General features: G+C 37.6%; 1 protein-coding gene across 3 annotated transcripts in view; it reads left to right on the forward strand.

Annotated features, from left to right (window-relative positions):
• The window catches only part of IMMP2L (inner mitochondrial membrane peptidase subunit 2), an 825,524-nt gene that overhangs the window by 533,943 nt on the left and 270,893 nt on the right, over nucleotides 1-20,688 (forward strand). The window lies entirely within an intron of this gene.

Consider the following 20,688-nt stretch of genomic DNA (forward strand, 5'->3'; position numbering starts at 1 on the left):
ATGTCTTCATTGGAAAAGTGTCTGTTCATATCTTCTGCCCATTTTTTTTTTTGATTTGATTATTTGTTTCTTGGGTATTGAATTTGAGAAGTTCTTTATAGATCTTGGATACCAGCTTTTTATCTGTAGTGTCATTTGCAAATATCTTCTCCCATTCCGTGGGTTGCCTCTTTTGTTGACTGTTTCCTTTGCTGTGCAGAAGCTTTTTATTTTGATGAAGTCCCAAAAGTTCATTTTTGCTTTTGTTTCCCTTGCCTTTGGAGACGTGTCATGAAAGAAGTTGCTTTGGCTGACGTCAAAGAGGTTGTAGCCTATGTTCTCCTCTATGATTTTGATGGATTCCTGTCTCACCTTGAGGTCTGTCATCCATTTGGAGTTTATCTTTGTGTATGGTGTGAGAGAGTGGTCAAGTTTCATTCTTTGGTATATAGCTGTCCAATTTTCCCAGCACCATTTATTGAAGAGACTGTTCCCTGCCCCCACTGGATGTTTTTTCCTGCTTTGTCAAAGATTAGTTGACCATAGAGTCGGGGGTCCATTTCTGGAGTCTCTATTCTGTTCCATTGGTCTATGTGTGTGTTTTTGTGCCAGTACCATGCTGTCTTGGTGATCACAGCTTTGTAGTATAGCTTGAAATCAGGCAACATGATGCCCCTAGCTTTGTTTTTCTTTTTCAACATTTCCTTGGCGATTCGGGGTCTTTTCTGGTTTCACACAAATTTTAGGATTGTTTGTTCCAGCTCTTTGAAAAAATGTCATCGGTATTTTGATTGGGATGGCGTTGAAAGTGTGGATTGCTCTGGGTAGCATAGACATTTTAACTATGTTTATTCTTCTGATCAATGAACATGGAATGTTTTTTCCATCTTTTTGTGTCTTCTTCAATGTCCTTTATGAGTGTTCTGTAGTTTCTAGAGTATAGGTCCTTTACCTCTCTGGTTAAGTTTATTCTGAGATACCTTACGGTTTTTGGTGCTATTGTAAATGGAATCAATTCCCTAATTTCTCTTTCTTCAGTCTTATTGTTAGTGTATAGAAATGCAACTGATTTCTGAGCATTGATTTTGTATCCTGCCACATTACTGAATTGTTGTATGAGTTCTAGTAATTTGGGGGTGGAGTCTTTTGGGTTTTCCATATAAAGTATTATGTCATCTGCAAAGAGAGAGAGTTTGACTTCTTCTTTGCCAATTTAAATACCTTTTATTCTTTTTCGTTGTCCGATTGCTGTTGCTAGGACTTTTAGTACTATGTTGAACAATAATAGTGAGAGTGGGCATCCTTGTCGTGTTCCTGATCTTAAGGGAAAGGCTCTCAGCTTTTCCTCATTGAGAACGTATTCACTGTAGACTTTTCATAGATGGTTTTTATGAAATTGAGGAATGTACCCTCTATCCCTACACTCCGAAGGGTTTTAATCAGGAAAGGATGCTGTGTTTTGTCAAATGCTTTTTTTGCATCAATTGAGAGGATCATATGGTTCTTGTCTCTTCTCTTATTAATGTGTTCTATCACACTGATTGATTTGCGAATGTCAAACAATCCTTGCATCCCAGGGATGAATCCCACTTGGTTGTGATGGATAATCCTTTTAATGTACTGTTGGATCCTATTAGCTAGGATCTTGTTGAGAATTTTGGCGTCCATATTCATCAGGGATATCGGTCTGTAATTCTCCTTATTGATGGGGTCTTTGCCTGGTTTGGGGATCAAGGTAATACTGCCCTTATAGAATGAGTTTGGTAGTTTTCCTTCTGTTTCTATTTTTTGAAACAGCTTCAGGAAAATGAGTATTATTTCTTCTTTGAATGTTTGGTAGAATTCCTCAGGGAATCCATCAGGCCCTGGACTCTTGTTTTTTAGGAGTTTTTTGATCACTACTTCAATCTTTTCACTGTTAATTCGTCTATTTAGATAATCAGTTTCTTCCTGTTTCAGTCTTGGTAGTTTACAGGTTTCCAGGAAGGCATCCATTCCTTCCAGGTTGCTTAATTTATTGGCATAGAGTTGTTGATAATAGTTTCTAAAGATTGTTTATATTTCATTGGTTTTAGTTGTGATCTCTCCCCTTTCATTCATAATTTTAATAATTTGGGTCCTTTCTCTATTCTTTTGAGTAAGTCTGGCCAGTGGCTTATCAATCTTATTAATTCTTTCAAAGAACAAACTTCTAGTTTTGTTGATCTGTTCTACTGTATTTCTGGTTTCTAATTCATTGATCTCTGCTCTCATCTTAATCAGTTGTCTTTTTGTGCATGGCTTAGGCCTGTTCTTCTGTTCCATCTCCAGCTGTTTAAGGTGTGAGATAAGGACTGCATTTTAGATTTTTCTGTTCTTTTGTGTGAGGCTTGGATGGCTATGTATTTCCCCCTTAGGACCGCCTTTGCAGTTTCCCATAGGTTTTGGACCAATGTGTTTTCGTTCTTCTTGGTTTCCATAAATTGCTTAAGTTCTTCTTTAATTTCCTGGTCTACCCAATCATTCTTAAGCATGATGATTTCCAAGTGCTTGAGTTTCTTCCAAATTTTTTCTTGTGATTGAGTTCCAGTTTCAAAGCATTGTGGTCTGAGAATATGCAGGGAATAATCTCAGTCTTTTCTATCAGTTGAGACCTGTTTTGTGACCCAGTATGTGGTCTATTCTGGGGAAAGTTCCATGTGCATTTGAAAAGAATGAATATTATGTTGTTCTAGGGTGTAGTGTTCTGTTTATATATATATGAGGTCCATCTGGTCCAGTGTGTCATTCAAAGCTCTTGTTTCTTTGTTGATTTTCTGCTTAGATGATCTGTCTATTGCTGAGAGTGGAGTGTTGAGGTCTACTATTAACATATTATTATCTATATGTCTCTTTATTCTGATTAAGAGTTGGCTTATATAGTTGGCTGCTCCCCTGTTGGGGGCATAGATATTTATAATTGTTAGATCCTCTTGTTGGATACACCCTTTAAGAATAATATAGTGTCCTTCTGTATCCCTAACAGTCTTTAGCTTAAAATCTAATTTGTCTGATATGAGAATTGCTACTCCAGCTTTCATTTGAGGTCTGTTGGCATGAAAAATGGTTCTCCATCCCTTCTGGATGTATCTTTAGGTTCAAAATAGTCTCTTGTAGACAGTATATGGATGGGTCATGTCTTTTTATCCAATCTGCAACTCTGTGGCATTTATGGAAGCATTTAGGCCATTCACATTGAGAGTGATTATTGTGAGATATGATTTTAATGTTGTGATGTTGCCTGTGAAGTCCTTGTTTCTATAGATTGTCGCTGTAAATTGCTGTTCTGTATCACTCTTGGGGTCTTTTTACTTTTATAGAACCCCCCTTAATATTTCTTGTAGGGCTGGCTTGGTGGTAACATATTCTTTCAGTTCCTGCCGGTCTTGGAAGCTCCTTGTCTCTCCATCCATTGTGAATGACAGCCTTGCTGGATAATGTCTCCTTGCCTGCATGTTCTTCTCACTTAGTGCTCTGAATATGTCTTTCCAGCCCTTTCTGGCTTGCCAGGTCTCTGTAGACAGATCTGATACTCTTCTGATGTTCTTCCCTCTGTACATGAGGATTCTCTTCCCCCTGGCCACTTTCAAGATCGTTTCTTTGGATCTAAGATTTGCAAATTGTATTACATGTCGTTGTGTTGGTTTGTTCTCAATTATCTTGGGTGGGGTTCTCTCTACCTCTTGGACACAAATGCTTGTTTCCTTCACCAGATTAGGGAAGTTCTCAGCTACAATTTGTTCAAATATCTCTTCTAGACCTCTCTCTTTCTCCACCCCCTCGGGGATGCTGATAATTGTGACATTGGAACATTTCATTGAGTCAGTAATGTCCCATAGCTTTTCTTCATGAAGATGGAGGTTTTTTTTTTCCCTACATTATCTCTCTTTCCTTCTTTTCTATCATCTCATCCTCTAACTCATAATTTGTTCTTCTGCCTCGTTTACCCTGGCAGTCAGAGCATCCAGTTTAGACTGCATTTGATTCATAGAATTCTTAATTTCCACCAGATTCATTCTCATTTCAGCCCTTAGAGATTCTATATTTTCGTTAATATTTTTCTCAAGCCTATACATCATCTTGACAATTGTTACTCTGAAATCCATTTCTGACAGTCTGGTTATATCCATATCCATTAGTTCTGTGGCAGAGGCCACAATCTCTGTTTCTTTCCTTTGTTGGGGGTTCCTCCTCCTTGTCATTCTGTTGAGGTGTGGTTGGGGGGATGTACAGAGCCCAGGTTATTGACTGGTACCCAAGCAAGATGCACCTGTTTTATAGGGACCTTAGGAATGTGGGCTTCTCGTTCTTTCCTCCTGCCTTCTGGGGGGGGGGGCTGCCACGCTGATACTCAGGCAACCCCGTTTGGGCAGAGTTGCCCTGCCCCCTTTGGGGGGGGATGGGCACAGTGAGAACCGGTTTTTCCAGGCTTTTGTTCTCTGGTGGCTTTCTCTGGCAGCTGTCTGTGTCTCTTCTGAGAGTCAGAGTAGCAGTGACCGTATCCAAACCTCTGTCTCAGAACAGAGAGATCTCAGTCTGCTCTTCACTCAGCTCTCCAGGCCACACTGACTGTCTTTCTGTCAGTGCTGCTAAAAACCTGCAGTGTCCCGGATTTTGCACCCCGTAGCCGCTCTCCCAGTCCTCACTCCCAGGGCTGGCAAGTCTCTGCCCTTTGTGTTTCTAAAACTGCCAGCCATCACTGGTTCCCGCAGGTGCTTCCGAGCTCCCTGTTTCAGTGTGGTTTGGACGCACGCGCACTCCCAAGCTCCAGGTTTTAGTCTGGTTTCCCCGCTGCTACTGGTCTGCTAGTGCTGCCGCTCCCCAGCACAGGAGGCTTCTGCCTTCCCTGCACCTGAGCCCGGGGGCTCCCTCTGCCTTCCGTTTATCTTCCGGTAACTGTGTGCGGACTCTCGGCTCCCTGCTTCATACCTTGATACCCAGCGCTGGAGCTGTTCGTTTGTGGAGATCCAGATGTATCTTCTTACGTCTCAGGCTGATTTTGTGGGAGTTCAGGATGGTCTTGTACATATCCAGCTCGATTCAGTGGACCGGTTGAAATAGGGTCCCCTATTCCTCTGCCATCTTTCCCCCTCCTCCTAAAATACCTTTGACTAAGAAACCCTTACTCAAAATGACACAAATACCTATTGGCATACCACTGAGATGCACGGAACCACGTTTGCCCACAGATCAAGATGGCGGCTGGATCCCCGGGAACCTCTAGTAAGAATTATTTTAAATTTATTTATATATTTCTAATTATTTTTTTTAACTCACACACATTTTAAAACAAAATGTGTTGAATTTAGCAAAGTATAGGTTTTTCCTTTTTAGAAAGAAAGCTTTGTGGTTTTGATGTGTACCTTAGATTTATCAATGAAATTTAGAGATCAAAGAGTCAGAAAATTAGCTGGAGGGTTCTACAGGGTCTTTGTAGCAACCATTAATTACCAAACTAAGATTAAGTAATTTTTTTTCTTTCTCGCATGAAAATATGGAATATTTAGTGTAGATGATAATCTTATTTTAAATAGGATTTGTCACTTTTAACAATTAATAGTTTGATACATTTATCTCATATCAGATTTATTGTGGATATACAACTTTTTAGAATGAAAATAATTTTAGGCTTCCACCACAGATTTCTTTATGGTGGTGTTACCTATACATTTCTTTATATTGATTTTGTTGTTGTCATTCACTTACAGCTCATTGGAAATAATAATGGCCACCATGAGAAATTATAACATAGTATTCCGAGTGATAGATGCTGAGGCTAATACCCATCATCCTGGTTTTAGTTCTTAATGTAAAATATAGATATCCATTATTTCACTCTTTTATAATATTACCATAATTAATCAGAACATTTGAAAATGCTTAGAAAAAAAGCCTTAAAAATATACTAAAAAAATAGCATAGTCCTAGAAAGAAAATGGTGAAACAATGAATATGGGACTGAAAAGTGGATGGATGTCTATTGTTTGTCAACTTTCTAGGGTCTCATGCTGAATATCTCTTAGGCCTCAGATTTCTCCATTTGTGCTTGTTTTCAAGGATGTTCTGTGAACTGTTTGCTGTATTTCCGGAGCATTTTTAATACAATATCATTGTCTTCATTTTGTTACCTCATTTTTGAGTGAGGAACAATTAATTAAAATACAGAACAGATAGGGGCGCCTGGGTGGCACAGCAGTTAAGCGTCTGCCTTCGGCTCAGGGCGTGATCCCCGCGTTGTGGGATCGAGCCCCACATCAGGCTCCTCTGCTATGAGCCTGCTTCTTCCTCTCCCACTCCCCCTGCTTGTGTTCCCTCTCTCGCTGGCTGTCTCTATCTCTGTCTAATAAATAAATAAAATCTTTAAAAAAAAATACAGAACAGATAGAATAATTAGATTCTCTTCACTTTCCACACAAAATTGGTTGATTGAACTTTTGCATTTCACTGGAACAATTAAATTGCCCACTAAAAATACATTTAGCTACAAATTTAACAGCTCACAAACTAATGAAAAGAAATCAACAATTACTGGGCCTAAGAATGGCTTCATCTATGTATACTATCTTCAGTTTTTAACAAGGTCCTATGAAGAAGGTTCTAAGAAGGAAGGAAGGAAGGTAGAAAGAAAAAAGGTAAAAGGGTAGGAAGAAGAGCATAAAGAAGGAAAGGAGAGAGAGAAAGAAAGAGAGAGAAAACTATTGACAAATTGTGTTGCAATTTGGAAGTAGAGTCAAGCCTATTTGGTGGCACAGTTGCTGTCTGGATGTAATAGACCACAACACACACTTCACAGAAAGTTACCTAGTGATCTTTGTAGTGAGAAGTTCATTTTGTGGTCTTAGTTTCAAAGAAACTCTCCTACTTAAAGTAGGAATTGGACCCCTGGAGCTCACCAGTATACTTTATTATCACATTCTGAGACTCCTTCTATAAAAATCAGATGCTTAGAAGCTTATGTTTAGTAGCTCATTTGATCCCTACAGCAATGTCAGTCCCGGGATGGGGGGTCAGCCATACTGTTTGTCATCACCTCTTTTTACTCATGAAAAAATAGATGCTAAGAGAGGTACATGACTTGCTCAAGATAATACAGCTAAATACATTTGGGCCTGAATCCTAAAAATAAATTGTGCCATAAATTGTAGTAAGGGCTGTTCAGTAAACTAGTACCATAGACAGAGTGCCTGGTATCTGGTTGTCATTTTGCAAATATTTGTTGAACGGATTAATAACTCCAAGAAACAAATTCTTGTGTATCTAAAACCATAGCCTTTCTGTTACATTATAGTTTCTCATCATTGTGTTTGTTCTGAGTGTGGTTTTTATATTCTAAGAAACCCTGGAAACCGAATGTCTTGTTCTTTCTTACTTGAATTACGCTGTTTCATGGTAGTTGTAGATGCAGTTTGAAGTTGAAGTTAAATATGGAATTATTAGAATTTTTTTACCTAGTAGGAAATTTTTGCTTTCCCACTGATTTAGAATTGTGTACATGTTTTTTTATTATATTTTTATATTTGTTATGTTTATTTAGAAAATATTTCTTTATGGCCTATATCTTTATTGAATGTATGTGGTTGTGGGGTGTGGAGTTGGGGGCAGGAGTATGCTGAATTGCATAGGATTTTCTTGTGAAGGTTCCCAGCTGTGTCTATAAAAGGTAGGCTAGGACCACCTGCATCAGAATCACCTGAGGGCTTTTCATTTAGTTATTTTTATTAGTATTTATTTATTTTTTACCTAGGTGCTTTTTGAAATGTGGATTCTAAATTTCCAGGGCTCAACCCTAGATTTTAAAGTTTCAGAACCACTTATCTACAGACCAAGATCAGCAGATGATAGAATCATTTATTTTCGTGTCAGCATAAATTCCCTTGGAAAGAATTGAATAGTCACAAGGTGTGTTGTTGTTGTTGTTGTTTTCCAAAATTTCCGTTGCCATTTTAAAAATGAGATTATAAGAAATATGCCAAGATATTCTTCCTGGGTTGGTTAATCATTCCGGTTATTCATGAAATAACTAGTATCAGTCATAAAAATGACAAAGAATGAAATTCAAGTATATGCAACACCATGGCTAAACCTTGAAAACTGTATGCTAAGTGAAATAAATGAGGCACAAAAGGACAATTATTGTATGATTCCACTTACACAAGATGCCTAGTAGCAGTATCTTGGTGTATTTGTTATGACCTAATCATCATCAAATAACAATAATATAATTATTATAATTACATAAAATTATTATTATTATTATTATTATTATTATTATTATTATTATTATTATTTTGAGTGCCAGTAACTGACTTGGGACCGGATACAATAAGAAGGTTAAGACAATCACTATTTTCACATCTTATGGTATACTTGTGGAGACAGGATAACCTATAAGTAAACAAGTATGTAGCAAATGGGAACTTCTAAAATGTTACACAGTATCTGAATTAAAAGAATTCAAAGGAACTAGGGAGGTTCTTTGCTATCTTTTAGCTTTGTGGCTAGTTTTTCACATTTAGACCTTCACTGGTATCAGTAATACTTTGTATATACATTGCAAAAACCTTTTTCACATTTACTTTGAAGCTATTTTCTTGTTCTGGTTTGGGGTTTCAGGATTTCAATATTAGATTATACTACTGAGTTTAATGTAACTAAAAGTATGTAGGAAAAGTTAAAGTACATTGGAAAAACCAATACACTATTGGGGTGCTTGGGTTTCTCAGTCGGTTAAACATCTGCCTTCAGCTCAGGTCATAATCCCGGGGTCCTAGGATCGAGCCCCGCATGGTGGCCCCCCCCCCCACTCAGTGGGGAGCCTGCTTCTCCCTCTCCCTCTGCTGTTCCCCCTGATTGTGCTTTTGGCTCTAGGCTCTCTCTCTCTGTTAGGTAAATAAATAAAATCTTAAAACAACTACAATAATAATACACATTAATTTACATACCTTCAGTGTATAGTGAAAGCCTTTCATTTGTGTTTGGTAAGATTTATAATGAAACCAGTGTTGCGCTGTAACTGTGACACCACAGCCCATGGCAATACTAGTATGTCTCTTTACCTATACCAAGGGAATAGTTTAGCACCCAGGCTGCTCTTCAGAATGGAGAGGCTCTCTTAGAAGATGATGTGCCACGAGGTCAATATGTTACTTTAGCTGACTCTAGCATAAGACATGTAGGAGCTATGGGCCTGAAAATTAGCTTTCTGGATCAAGATGGTTTATTAGGTGGCAGTTAAGAAATTCTGTGTGCATTCTCCAAAGCTAAGGTTAAGGTGATAAAGCAATTGAGCCTTTTAACACTTAAAGAAAGGTGGAGGTGAAATGAAATAGCCATTCAAAACAGCAAATAATTAATTGAGTCTCTTTGTTAACAGGCAGGAGGTCAAGTACACATAACCACAGCAGCGATACAGTCTGCATTCTAAACAGCTGAGACTTTGACTTGAAAGTGATTAGATTGGATTGTTGGGAACTAATTAAAATGAGATTTTAATTTAGAAGGGTAGTGATATAGTTTGAAAGATACTATAAGAGATTCAAATATGGTCATTTACCTTATTTATTGTCTTCTCATTGGTTCTGTAGAATTACAACCTTAGAGTTCCATTTCCTTGCCTTTTCTTTTATTAAATTATGTTACATATTTGTTTTAAATCTCTAATAATTCTGCAGTTCCATATTGATTATGTGATTAGGCCAGTGTACCTACGAGTAGACAGACTTTTATGTATTAAAAGTTAATGGAAAGGAAGCATGACTTTTCCAGAAACATTTGAACTAGCTACTTTTTCACCATAGGACTCCTCTGAATACAGTGTTTAAGTCTTTAAAGCCTGAAATTATGAGGATTTTGTTGAATTGTAATTGTAAAAGATGAGATAGCCAGAAAGTTTTCTATGTATAACACAAAGCAATATAACAGGAAATCATTGTGTTTAAAACAGAAGACCAAAGGCAAACTTGCACATTACCTAATTGAAAAATGATACCTGTGAAGGATAAGTATCCAAAATATACAAGGGGTGATGTTGAGGAAAATCTTTGTGAAGAAGAATTGGAAAAGACCCGGGACATTGCTTGGATTGTGCTATAAAGAATTAGAGGGAGGCATCCAGGTGCCAGTGAACAGCCTGCAGGGATGGGCAACGTGCTGGAAAAAGCCAGGCAAACAGATGGCAGTGGCAAGAAAGAACTGATAAAAGGTGGGAGAAACAAGGTATGTACATCGGCAAGGCTTTGGGGCTCTACATTTTTAAATGAAGCTGAATCAAGATTTTTGAGAGAAGCGTTTTTATGATTTTGTTGTATCTTTTCAAGAAAGGTATTTTATTTTAGGGAGTAGGTTTAGGTTATTTAAAAGTCCAAAGTAGAGTGTAATAATGTTATATGGTCAGTCCGAAACATGATGCCTTTGCCCATAAACCCATCCTGAAGTAGATTAGACCCCTGAAAACATATTTTATACTGGAGATCTTTCTTAATCACCAATGTTTGTGCTCCTGCCTCTTGGCAAAGCTCCAATGCTACAGTGAAATGAAACTCCTTAGTTCCTACCATTCAGATGAAGAATGGTGGGTGGTGAGCATATGTTTCTGAGAATCTGCTTTTATTTAAATCAAAGCCTCCTTCATACATTTAACCCACAGGCATGTGAGACCAGTTGGAGATTATTTCCCTTAATTCTATTTGGACTTGTTTTACTCCATTGTAGAGGTATTTGAGGATTATGAATGGTTGTACCTGTATCTGGAAGATACTTGTTAAGCTTCAGCTGTGGGAACCATATGGAAATCAGGCCCCCTCTGAATTTCCTGCACATGTGAAGATGAGGGTTCGCTCCCGTTTTGATTTAATAATCTCGTGCTGCTGTTCTGATTTGAGGAGAGCTGTTGATCATGTTTGAGCTGCAGAGTGGTTTCAGAGCCTGTGAAGTGTACGGCTCGCGAAGAGCATCAACATGACAGCTTAGAGATTAGAGTCCATGTTGTGTGTGTACAGAATTAGGAGACTGCTGCTCAGGAAAGCAGGCGAGCCTTCTCGCATTAATCACTGTCTTTCATCCTAGAATCAAAGTGACTTCCCGTAAGGAACAACACATGTGGGTAGACACCATATGTTCCATTTTAAGTGGGTACCCATTATTCGAAATAAAATTTTGTGGACTAAGAAAAAAAAAGGGACAACAGTGTGTGTAGACTAATGAATGGCAGGAAGGGGTAAATAATCTGGCAAATTATCACCTCAGCATAACTCAGGTTTTACCAAAGAAGGCGTACCTGGACACATTTTGTAGGTACTGCTCATTGTGGTCAACAAAAAATAGCAGGACAGTCCTTAGCCTTGTGAAAGGAGGCATCACAGGTGGAGACGTGGTTGTGGTTTTCGGAAAGGGATTCCCTTGCTGCTCTGGATCTTGAACATTCGCAACTAAGCGATGAATTTTCTTATGAACAATAAAACTTTTCCAGGCTTACCTAACAAGGCAAAGGACAATCACGGGATTGTAGTAACAACACAAACAACTTTCTCTGATTCTGAGGCTCTGTTAAATTGCTAGAAAGCAGATTTAGCAACTCCGAGGGTCTTTGGTCTTCAAGTGGAGCTGGCCTGCTTCTGCGCTTCCTTTGCTGAGTCCATCAGCTCCTCACTCTACTTCGCCTGGCTCTGTTTCTCCAGTCACAGCTCTATTCCTCTGTGGTTGGTTGTAAGGTCACTTCTGTTAGTCCTTGACAATATTCTCTCCATTTTCCTTTCATTGTCCCCACAGTTCCCTTATAGTCGCTCACAATTCTTTTAACCCCTCATCAAATTTTTTGTCATTCTCAACTTTCCTCTTCTCACCAAAAGGCGTTTATTCTCCGCCACTCAAAACACTTTCTAAATTGAGGCACTTCTAACTTCTGAGACATTGTATTCTTTCCATCTTCTGTAGCTCTGTGGACTCCAGCCAGCATAGGGGAAGAAGGTCAGACATGCTAGGAGACCTAGAAACAAATGCATACCATTAAGCAAAGGAGTTAGACATTTAATTTAACATTAGTATTTTTTTAGTTATAACGTTGATAAACTATCATAGGAATAGGTTATTGCAGTATAAATAGCAGAAAAAAACATAAAGAGATAAGTTTCTGATAGCTAGGTAATGGGAGCTATGTAAGTGGCTGTCAGGCGGAGCAAATAAATGATGTTGCTGGTTTCGAGGTGACCAGTTGCAGTCGATTTTATAAAATCCCAAACCTCATGGATTTTTTTTTTTTTTTCCTGGAGACAGTTTGCTAATGCTATTCAGTTTACTACTGGGGGCATAAAGTTGACATTTTCAAGGGAGCAAATTGTGTGTAGTTATTGGAGCCTAGCTGAAAACTCTTCCACTGAGCAATAGTACTACATAGTATTTTAAAAATTAATAAGTTCGACAGGGTTAGAACAGAAACAAGCCAGGATGCTTCATAGTCTGCTCCTATTCTGACCTCCACACTGTCAACATTCGCCAGGAGACTGATCATTTTAGAGAAATTACGTGGCTTTCAACGATCATGTGGCATTTCACTTCTCCCCACACATACACCTAACTCAGTTTTACTAGAAAAATTTGAATCCAGCAGTCACTTGAAACATCCATAATGCTTGTCACCACAGTCACTAGAGAGCATAGTAGTGCGGTGATATATGTGGTGGAATAAAGAAAATGGAATGGGTGCACATTCTCATGTCATAACAATAAGGTATGCAAAAATATATAACTGTATTTTGCCATTGCTGGAATTTAGGTTTCTTCTTGCAAGCAGCACCTTATTCTTTTCAACTCAGGGTGAGCTCAAGAACTTTTGAAGGCAATTCGAATCAAATTAAGTCTGTTTGTGGTTCTTCATCTTGTTAGAGTAGCATCTGAGCTCTGGGGAGTTTATGGTGTGATAGCAGCAGGGGAGGGACACCTGAACCTCAGCTGACATCTCTCCGTGCTCTTATCCATTGAACAGCCTATTGGCCTGTCTGGTTGTAAAGATCTTCCCACCGCCATGCCCATGCTGGGAGCCATAGAAATGCCCCCACCCCCATCTGACTCTTGATTGTCTGTTGCCTGACTTTGGAAAGTGTCATATGGTAACCGTCGTCATGAGACAAAAAGGCGGCAGGTTGGCACATTGGCGTGTACCTCACGTCTTTGTATGACCCCAGAAAGTTACACTGAAGATGCTCTAGCCATGTTGCTTGGAGGGCACAGCCCTAAGGCGCACATGTGAATTTCCTAGCTTCTGTCCATCACAAACACCTGTTGACACAATTAGGCCGATTTCAGAAGCTGACTTCACCAGAGAAAAAACATTCATTTTATATTTGTAAGGAAAATAATTCTGTTCTTTTTTGTATATTTGTCCAGTGAGAAATTGGTTACAGGTGTGGATTAAATGGTGGCTCCAGGTAAAATGGTCAAGATTGCCTTCGTCCTCCTTCTCCTCACTTTTAACAAGATACCTCCTGCCCGAAGCTTGTTATCTCACACCCCACAACATGAGCCACATGGAGGCCAACTGCCAGTAGGATGTTAGACACAGACTGACCCCTGGGCCATTCTTCCAATAGCAATTTCTAGGTGACTGCACATACTACGGCCATCTTGTATCGGTGTAAGTGTTCTCACTTCCGCTCTTGTGTGCCCCCATTTGTTTTGTATCTCAGTTGGTCTCCCATTTTCATGATGCATCAATGAATACAGATATAGCTTGATGTAGAAAATGTCAATAGGCTTTTTCTCGGTTTGTATATTCTTCAAGTCTACCAAAAGAATGTGGCACTATTTGCTAACCTGGTTGAAGCTGACAGTATGAAGCCAGTGAGCTTAATTGCAGTCTTAAGGTTATGAGGCTAGTTTGATGGATTGATTCCTTTGAAGACCAGTTAATCTTTATTCCCTGGTCTTAACTGGTGCTCTGTTACAAAGACATATTCATTGAGATAGTGTAGATAGAGGGACAAAACCTATCTTGACTATAACAGAAACAACTCAGACACTCCTGAGTGCATGTTGCACTTCGGGAACAGAGAGGTGATGGGAAGGTCTGCACTTTGGGAGCCTGATTAAAAGTATAGCCAGTATACATTTTATGTTAAGTATTCATCTCCTCCAATTCCACAGATATGCCAACTCTAAGCATATTCGATGTGTGAAAACCAAGATTTACAAAATAAAATCAGCGAATGTATTTTTTGGTCCAGGAGTTTCTTTATAGATCAGAGTAGTTTCTTTAAATAGCAAGATTCCATATTGCATGGTAGAATACACACGCATACACATACATATATATGTATTACCTTCGTGCTGTATATTTTCTATATCTGCTATATAAATATATCCATTTGCATACAACCATCCTAGACCATGAGGTAAAGTTGTTGTTATGTTCAGTACCTGAAGATTGCAATGTTCTGTGTTTTGACATGCTGGAGTTAATATACTTGTGTAAATTAACTCATTGTTATGACTATACTAAATTCCTGAAAATGTTCATAGTTAAGTGAGAACATTTACTTCAGAATCAAAATACACAATTACAAAACTATTTCAGCTCTTTTCAAGTACAGAAGTCAAAAGTCATAATACATATTTGATTGATTTCACATAATCAAGGCTGATTTACTAAGAAGGCCAGTTGTCACCATTTGCTTATCACATTTCTTAGAATCCTAGTTAGTGACAGTGAAACACCTCTTCAATTGAACCAAGGAGAATTTTTATCAGTAAACAACATCTTACTTCTCTGAAGTGCATGCTCTTGTTGTTTCATCAGTACTGCTGCAATACATTTGTGTAAGGAATTATAGAAGATAAATCTGAAAACAGCTTGTTGCTCCTGCTGCCACATTCTTAGATCACTTAGAACCCCAACTGCTTGCTGCTTCTCAGTGGCCTGATTCAGGTAGGATATGCTGTGAGAAAATAGCCAAAGTACATAAATCATCCCTTCCCTATCCTGTCCCTACCCTACGTAGGAGCCTGCTGAAAAGCATTGGCCCCAGTGCTCTGAAACTCATTTTATTTCTCTGGGTTTTCTATGCACACAGCAACCCTATGCCCCTGCCTGTTGGCGCCTTTCCCATGATCTCCCTTCCTCCCAAGACCTGGTCCCTAACTAAGAAACTAAGGTGTTACAGAAAACACATTTGAAACATTAACCGGTTTTTTCCAACCTCATCTGTAATTCAGCTTAATAATAATGAGGCTGTTGGATTGGAGCACTTTTTGAGGTAGAAGGACAGAAATGATTGGGATTGAAATACAAAATAATAAATAAAAGTGTTGAACATTATATTGAATATTTTATTGAAATATAAAATATTAAAATTCCAAAAGTATATCTGAAGTTATAAGCTCCACATTTGTGGCTGTATTTCAAGAATGAACCCAAAGAGCAACACAAGTCTACATAGTTTTCTTTGTTTGAATTTTGAAAATTCGCAGGATACAAAGCAAAGTCTGCAAGGGGCAAGAACAATGTAGCTGAAATAATGACCTATGTAAAAAGTTTGGAGAATACTAATTAATAAAAACTGCACTGAATTAAAAAAAATGAATCATTAAAAATGTAGCTGTATGTACAAAGTTCACATTACTGATAGTGAAGTAAGTATACAGAATCTGGCATTGAAAATTACCCATTTTTATCTTGATTTTACAGATAATATCCATTTAAGACTAATCTGTGCATTTCAATGTGAATAGTATTATATTTAGCTTTAATGTTTCTTTAATTAATTATATAATAAAACTTGACCAAACCCTTAAGACGCCTTTCTTGGCTTCTAATGCAACAGACTGTGAAAATTCCTTTATTAGAGGGTTTTTGAAATAAATATCTATGAGTCTGAAAGAACTGTTAATTGTTAACAGTTTGCTTGGGCCCAGTTAATTGAGCTCCTTTACGAATTTATTTTAGGAAAAGATAGCTCTGAAATTCACTTACTTATTATGTGCTAGACCCACCCTAGAGATTTCATACCTGTTGACTCAGTAGTTATTACGGTAATAGAGGTGAAAGAAATCGTCAAGATTTCTAGAGGCGCCTAACCTCACATGCCCTCAGGCACTAGAGATTTGTTGAAGAAGCTGCTGGGACTCGGGCACATCCTCAGTATCTGCTTCTCAGCTCCTGTGGACTTTCTTTCATGCAAGAATGTGGGCCTGGGATTGCCAGATCTTATTTTTTCAAGAGGAACATGAAATTAGAATTTTTATGTCAAGTCTCCTGCTTGTTTGGCTAGTTCAAGATTTATATATATATATATATATATATATATATATATATATATATATATATATATATATATATATGGACCAAACAAAACATTTCTACAGGCTAGCCTCGATTATCTGACTTCTGGTTTAGAACCTCTGGTCTAGCCTTATCTCCCTAAAAATGAGACCCAGATTGGTTATGTAGGGTGCCTACACTCAGTGGTTTGCTTATAGCAGAACAGTGATGACCCCTAGTAATGGGGTGGTACCTCATGGAAATTGTACCCCCTTCATGCCTTTGCAAGGCACAAGGTGACCCAGTAGAAGCACTTAGGCCATGGAGAATGGGTGAGATCACAAGCAACAGGGAAGATTCACTCATGGGCTTTTCTAGCTCTGACCTTCTATGGAAACCATGCCAAACCCAGGCGACATTTTCTGAAATCTAAAAAAAAAAAAAAAAAAGTAGCTATGTGTGGTGATGGATGTTAACAAAATTTATTGTGGTGATCATTTTACAATATATACAAATATCAAATCATTATGTTGTGCCCCTAAAACTAATACAATGTTATATGTTAATTATATCTCAAAATAAAAGGGAGAGGAAAGCCATCATTTGATATGAATTTCTTTTTATATGGCTTTTTATAACTGTGTTGAGTGGACTTTTTATTCTAGATCTTATTTTGATGATTCAAACAGCAGTGTTTATTTTTTTATTGTGATGGTGTAAAGTTACATGTTTTAATGCATGATCATTCTTTAGGACAATAAAAAACAACCTATCTAATATAAGGCATTCCCAGAATATGAGTTCTTTTATCTCATTAATGAAGAGTTAAAGTTTAGACTTCACTGTGATACATGTAATTAGTGGCCCATATACTGTGGTATTTTTGAGGGATTCATGTTTATATTAGACTATAGCTAAAATGATTTCTAGTAATGAGATTAATCCTATTACAATCTGGGCCAATCCTGAGCCATGCAAACATAAAAAATCTATACAATCCAGAGGGAGGTTTTAGGATTTTACTCTAAATGGGAAAGAGTGAGAGCCTAGACACAGGGTTAAGGTATATGTGTGATGTCAGGATGGGCATGGAGTCAGGAACAGAGAGCATGGTATACTTGCTAATCTTTCCATTCCCACAGAACGCAAGAGGGCATCTCCTGAGTATTCTAAAGTACCTTCCCAGTGCTCCAGACAGGATCAAAATGACAAAATTACAAATTCAACAAGAACATACAAAAACATGAAATCAGTTACAGAGATGATGAGACCTAAGACATGGCTCTGTTTGCCCTGTAACAGGGTGAAGACAGCATTTTTATTAAGATAGGAAGGAAAAATTCAAGAACATTGTCATAGAAATCTTACGACTATGCTAGACCCTGTTCCCCTCCCCACAGCCATTCCACTTAGACACGCATTCTGCCACACCAGACTAATCTGAGACCTATGCAGACAATTCTAGGCAACCTGTCCAAGCCTCTGGAGAAATCTTGCCTAATTAAAGCAGCGGCATAAAACAGAATGCTCAAAATTCAGGTTCCAGAAACAAATATTGTAAAACAATGCTTATTATGAAAACACTGAAATTACAAATTTAAATGCAAATTTTAGTATTTATTGGACAGTATACATCGTATCCGTAAAGGAAAGCATATAATCCTTCACTTGTTATCCTTGACACTTCCCAGGAGATAGGCAAATGGCCAAGAAAATTTAGACAAAGGGAAGTTCAATGACTTTCACAATGTAAATCTATAATGACTCTCATACCACTTCTACCTACATCAAAGTAGTGCCTTCAACAGCCTAATGATTAAAATATAGATATAGATTTTGAGCAGTAATGGGATTGATGTTAGTAATAGCTTTTTTCCCCCATTTTGAATCATTTGATTAGATTCAAGAGTTTAATATTACATTAAAATTTATAGATATATTTGAAGTGGTAATTCATAAGACTTTAATTATATAGATAGCTCACTTTGCATATTCTATTTCGCCTCATGATCTTAAAATATACATTATTTTAAAATATAAAATACTTTTCAAGTACCTCAAAAGCTTAAAAGTTGTTGGCAATTAAATATTGTTTTACAGTGATAAGGATTGCTTTTTTTATTATTTCATTAATGTTAATACTGCATCCATATTAGGTGGGGGAACTTGGCAATTAGTTCAGGACTCACCCCTTTCTTGGAGCATTTCTTCTCAGGTGATGTCATATGACCCAAAGAGTTGTCATCTGTTCATAGACTTCCCACAAATCTGAACCAAAAACCTAGGCATGTTTTTTTTTTTTTTATCATATACAGAACTCCATACCCCCCAACTTTTGTTTTATGTCCTTCCTGATTTTTTTTCTAGAAAATCGCATGTGCATTTTCTCTCTCAAATTACAGATACAAGGTCACGGTACACATAATATTTTCTATTTCCATTTTATAAATTGTGTTGATAATTTCACATCATTAAAAATTCTTTTATAATATCATTTGTAATGGCTGAAAAAATATTTTACTAGGTGGGTGGACTATTTAACCAATCTACTCTTACTGAATTTTTTTCTTTTTTAAAAATAGAGAATATCCATATAGCTAAAATTTTGCATATATTTGTAATCGTTTCATTTGGATAAATTCCTAAAAATATAATTGTTACATTAAAGAGAATATAAAATATTGACACTGAAGGAAGGCATGTTACATGACCTTATGATTTATATAGAAAGTATCCATGTCGCTAGACCTTCAACAACAAACTGTATTACTAGTATTACTATTATTATTGTTATTATGTGTTTGTCAGTATAATAGGAAAAAGATATTCCATTTTTCTAAAATGCAACTCTGGTGATCGCTGAGGCTGAATATTATCTTATACATTCTGGTTATCTAAAACATAGAGACACAAGAGGGGAATTTCCTAAATGACTGTTAAGTAGTCCCGCACAATTTCATCAGCTTCACTGGGCTGAGATCCCTCACTCTGGCTGTATATAAATGACAGTAAAATTATAGAAATATAATGGTTAATCAGTTCAGTGAAGGGGACAGTTCAGTCAAAAACTCTGATCAAGTTTCCTTTTAAAATAAAGAATATTTATAAGTTAGTGAAAAATTGTGAGACTAATTTTCGCAAGTAGATGCAAATGGTTTAGATGATTTCATTTTCTCTGAAAGATATAATGTGAAATATAAATCTTATTGAAACTGCATATTTACTTTGATAAAGTGTTACATTTTGAATATATTTAATCTTTTCAGTTTTTGTGCATTTATTTTCCTTTTTAAAAGCAACTCCATTCAAAATGTGACTTGAGAATATTTTTATCTATCCTTGATTTCCAAATTCATATTAAATGATCATTTATGTGATGATGTATGAGATGTTCCTTGAAATGTGTCTGTTAAAAGACTTAAAATGTTACTGGCAGGAAATTGGCCTTCTTGAGATTTAGTCATTGCCGTGTAACAAAGTACTCCAACATCTCGAAGCTTAAAATAACAAATGTTTATTATCTCATGCATTTTCTGAGTATCAGGAAGCCAGAAGCAGCATGGGTGGGTGGTCTGGTTTGTGGTCTCTTGTGAGACTGTAGGGACACTGTTGGCCAGAGCTATAGTCTCTGAATACTTGACTGGGCCTGAAGGTTCTGCTGCTACGCTCACTCACGTGGTTGGCAGACATTATTTCCTCACCAAGTGAATCTCTCAGTAGGGCTGCTCAGGATGAACATGGCCTTCCCCAGAGAGAAATTTCAGGGATAGAGTGGATGTCAGTACCCTTGTTTTAGCACTCCGAATTACATAATTTTCAAATGGCTAAGCCTAAATGAGTTTAAAAGGGTCTTCTGATTTTTTTTAAGCACTTCTCATTTTATTGTTTTCTTGAGGATTTAAACCCAATTCCACTACCCTATGATCCAGCAATTGCACTACTGGGTATTTACCCCAAAGATACAGATGTAGTGAAGAGAAGGGCCATATGCACCCCAATGTTCATAGCAGCATTGTCCACAATAGCTAAATCGTGGAAGGAGCCGAGATGCCCTTCAACAGATGACTGGATTAAGAAGATGTGGTCCATATATACAGTGGAATATTACTCAGCCATCAGAAAGAATGATTATACAACATTTGCAGCAACATGGACGGGACTGGAGGAGATCATGCTAAGTGAAATAAGTCAAGCAGAGAAAGACAATTATCATATGGTTTCACTCATTTATGGAACATAAGAAATAGGAAGATCGGTAGGAGAAGGAAGGGAGGAATGAAGGGGGTGGGGGGTAAACAGAAGGCAAAATGAACCATGAGAGACTGTGGACTCTTGGAAACAAACTGAGGGCTTCAGAGGGGAGGGGGGTGGGGGATTGGGATAGGCCGGTGATGGGTATTAAGGAGGGCACATATTGCATGGTGCACTGGGTGTTATATGCA

The sequence above is a fragment of the Ursus americanus genome, chromosome 3 (genome assembly GCF_024610735.1).
Source record: "Ursus americanus isolate L20-20 chromosome 3, mUrsAme1.1.p, whole genome shotgun sequence".
NCBI classification, from domain to species: Eukaryota; Metazoa; Chordata; class Mammalia; order Carnivora; family Ursidae; genus Ursus; species Ursus americanus.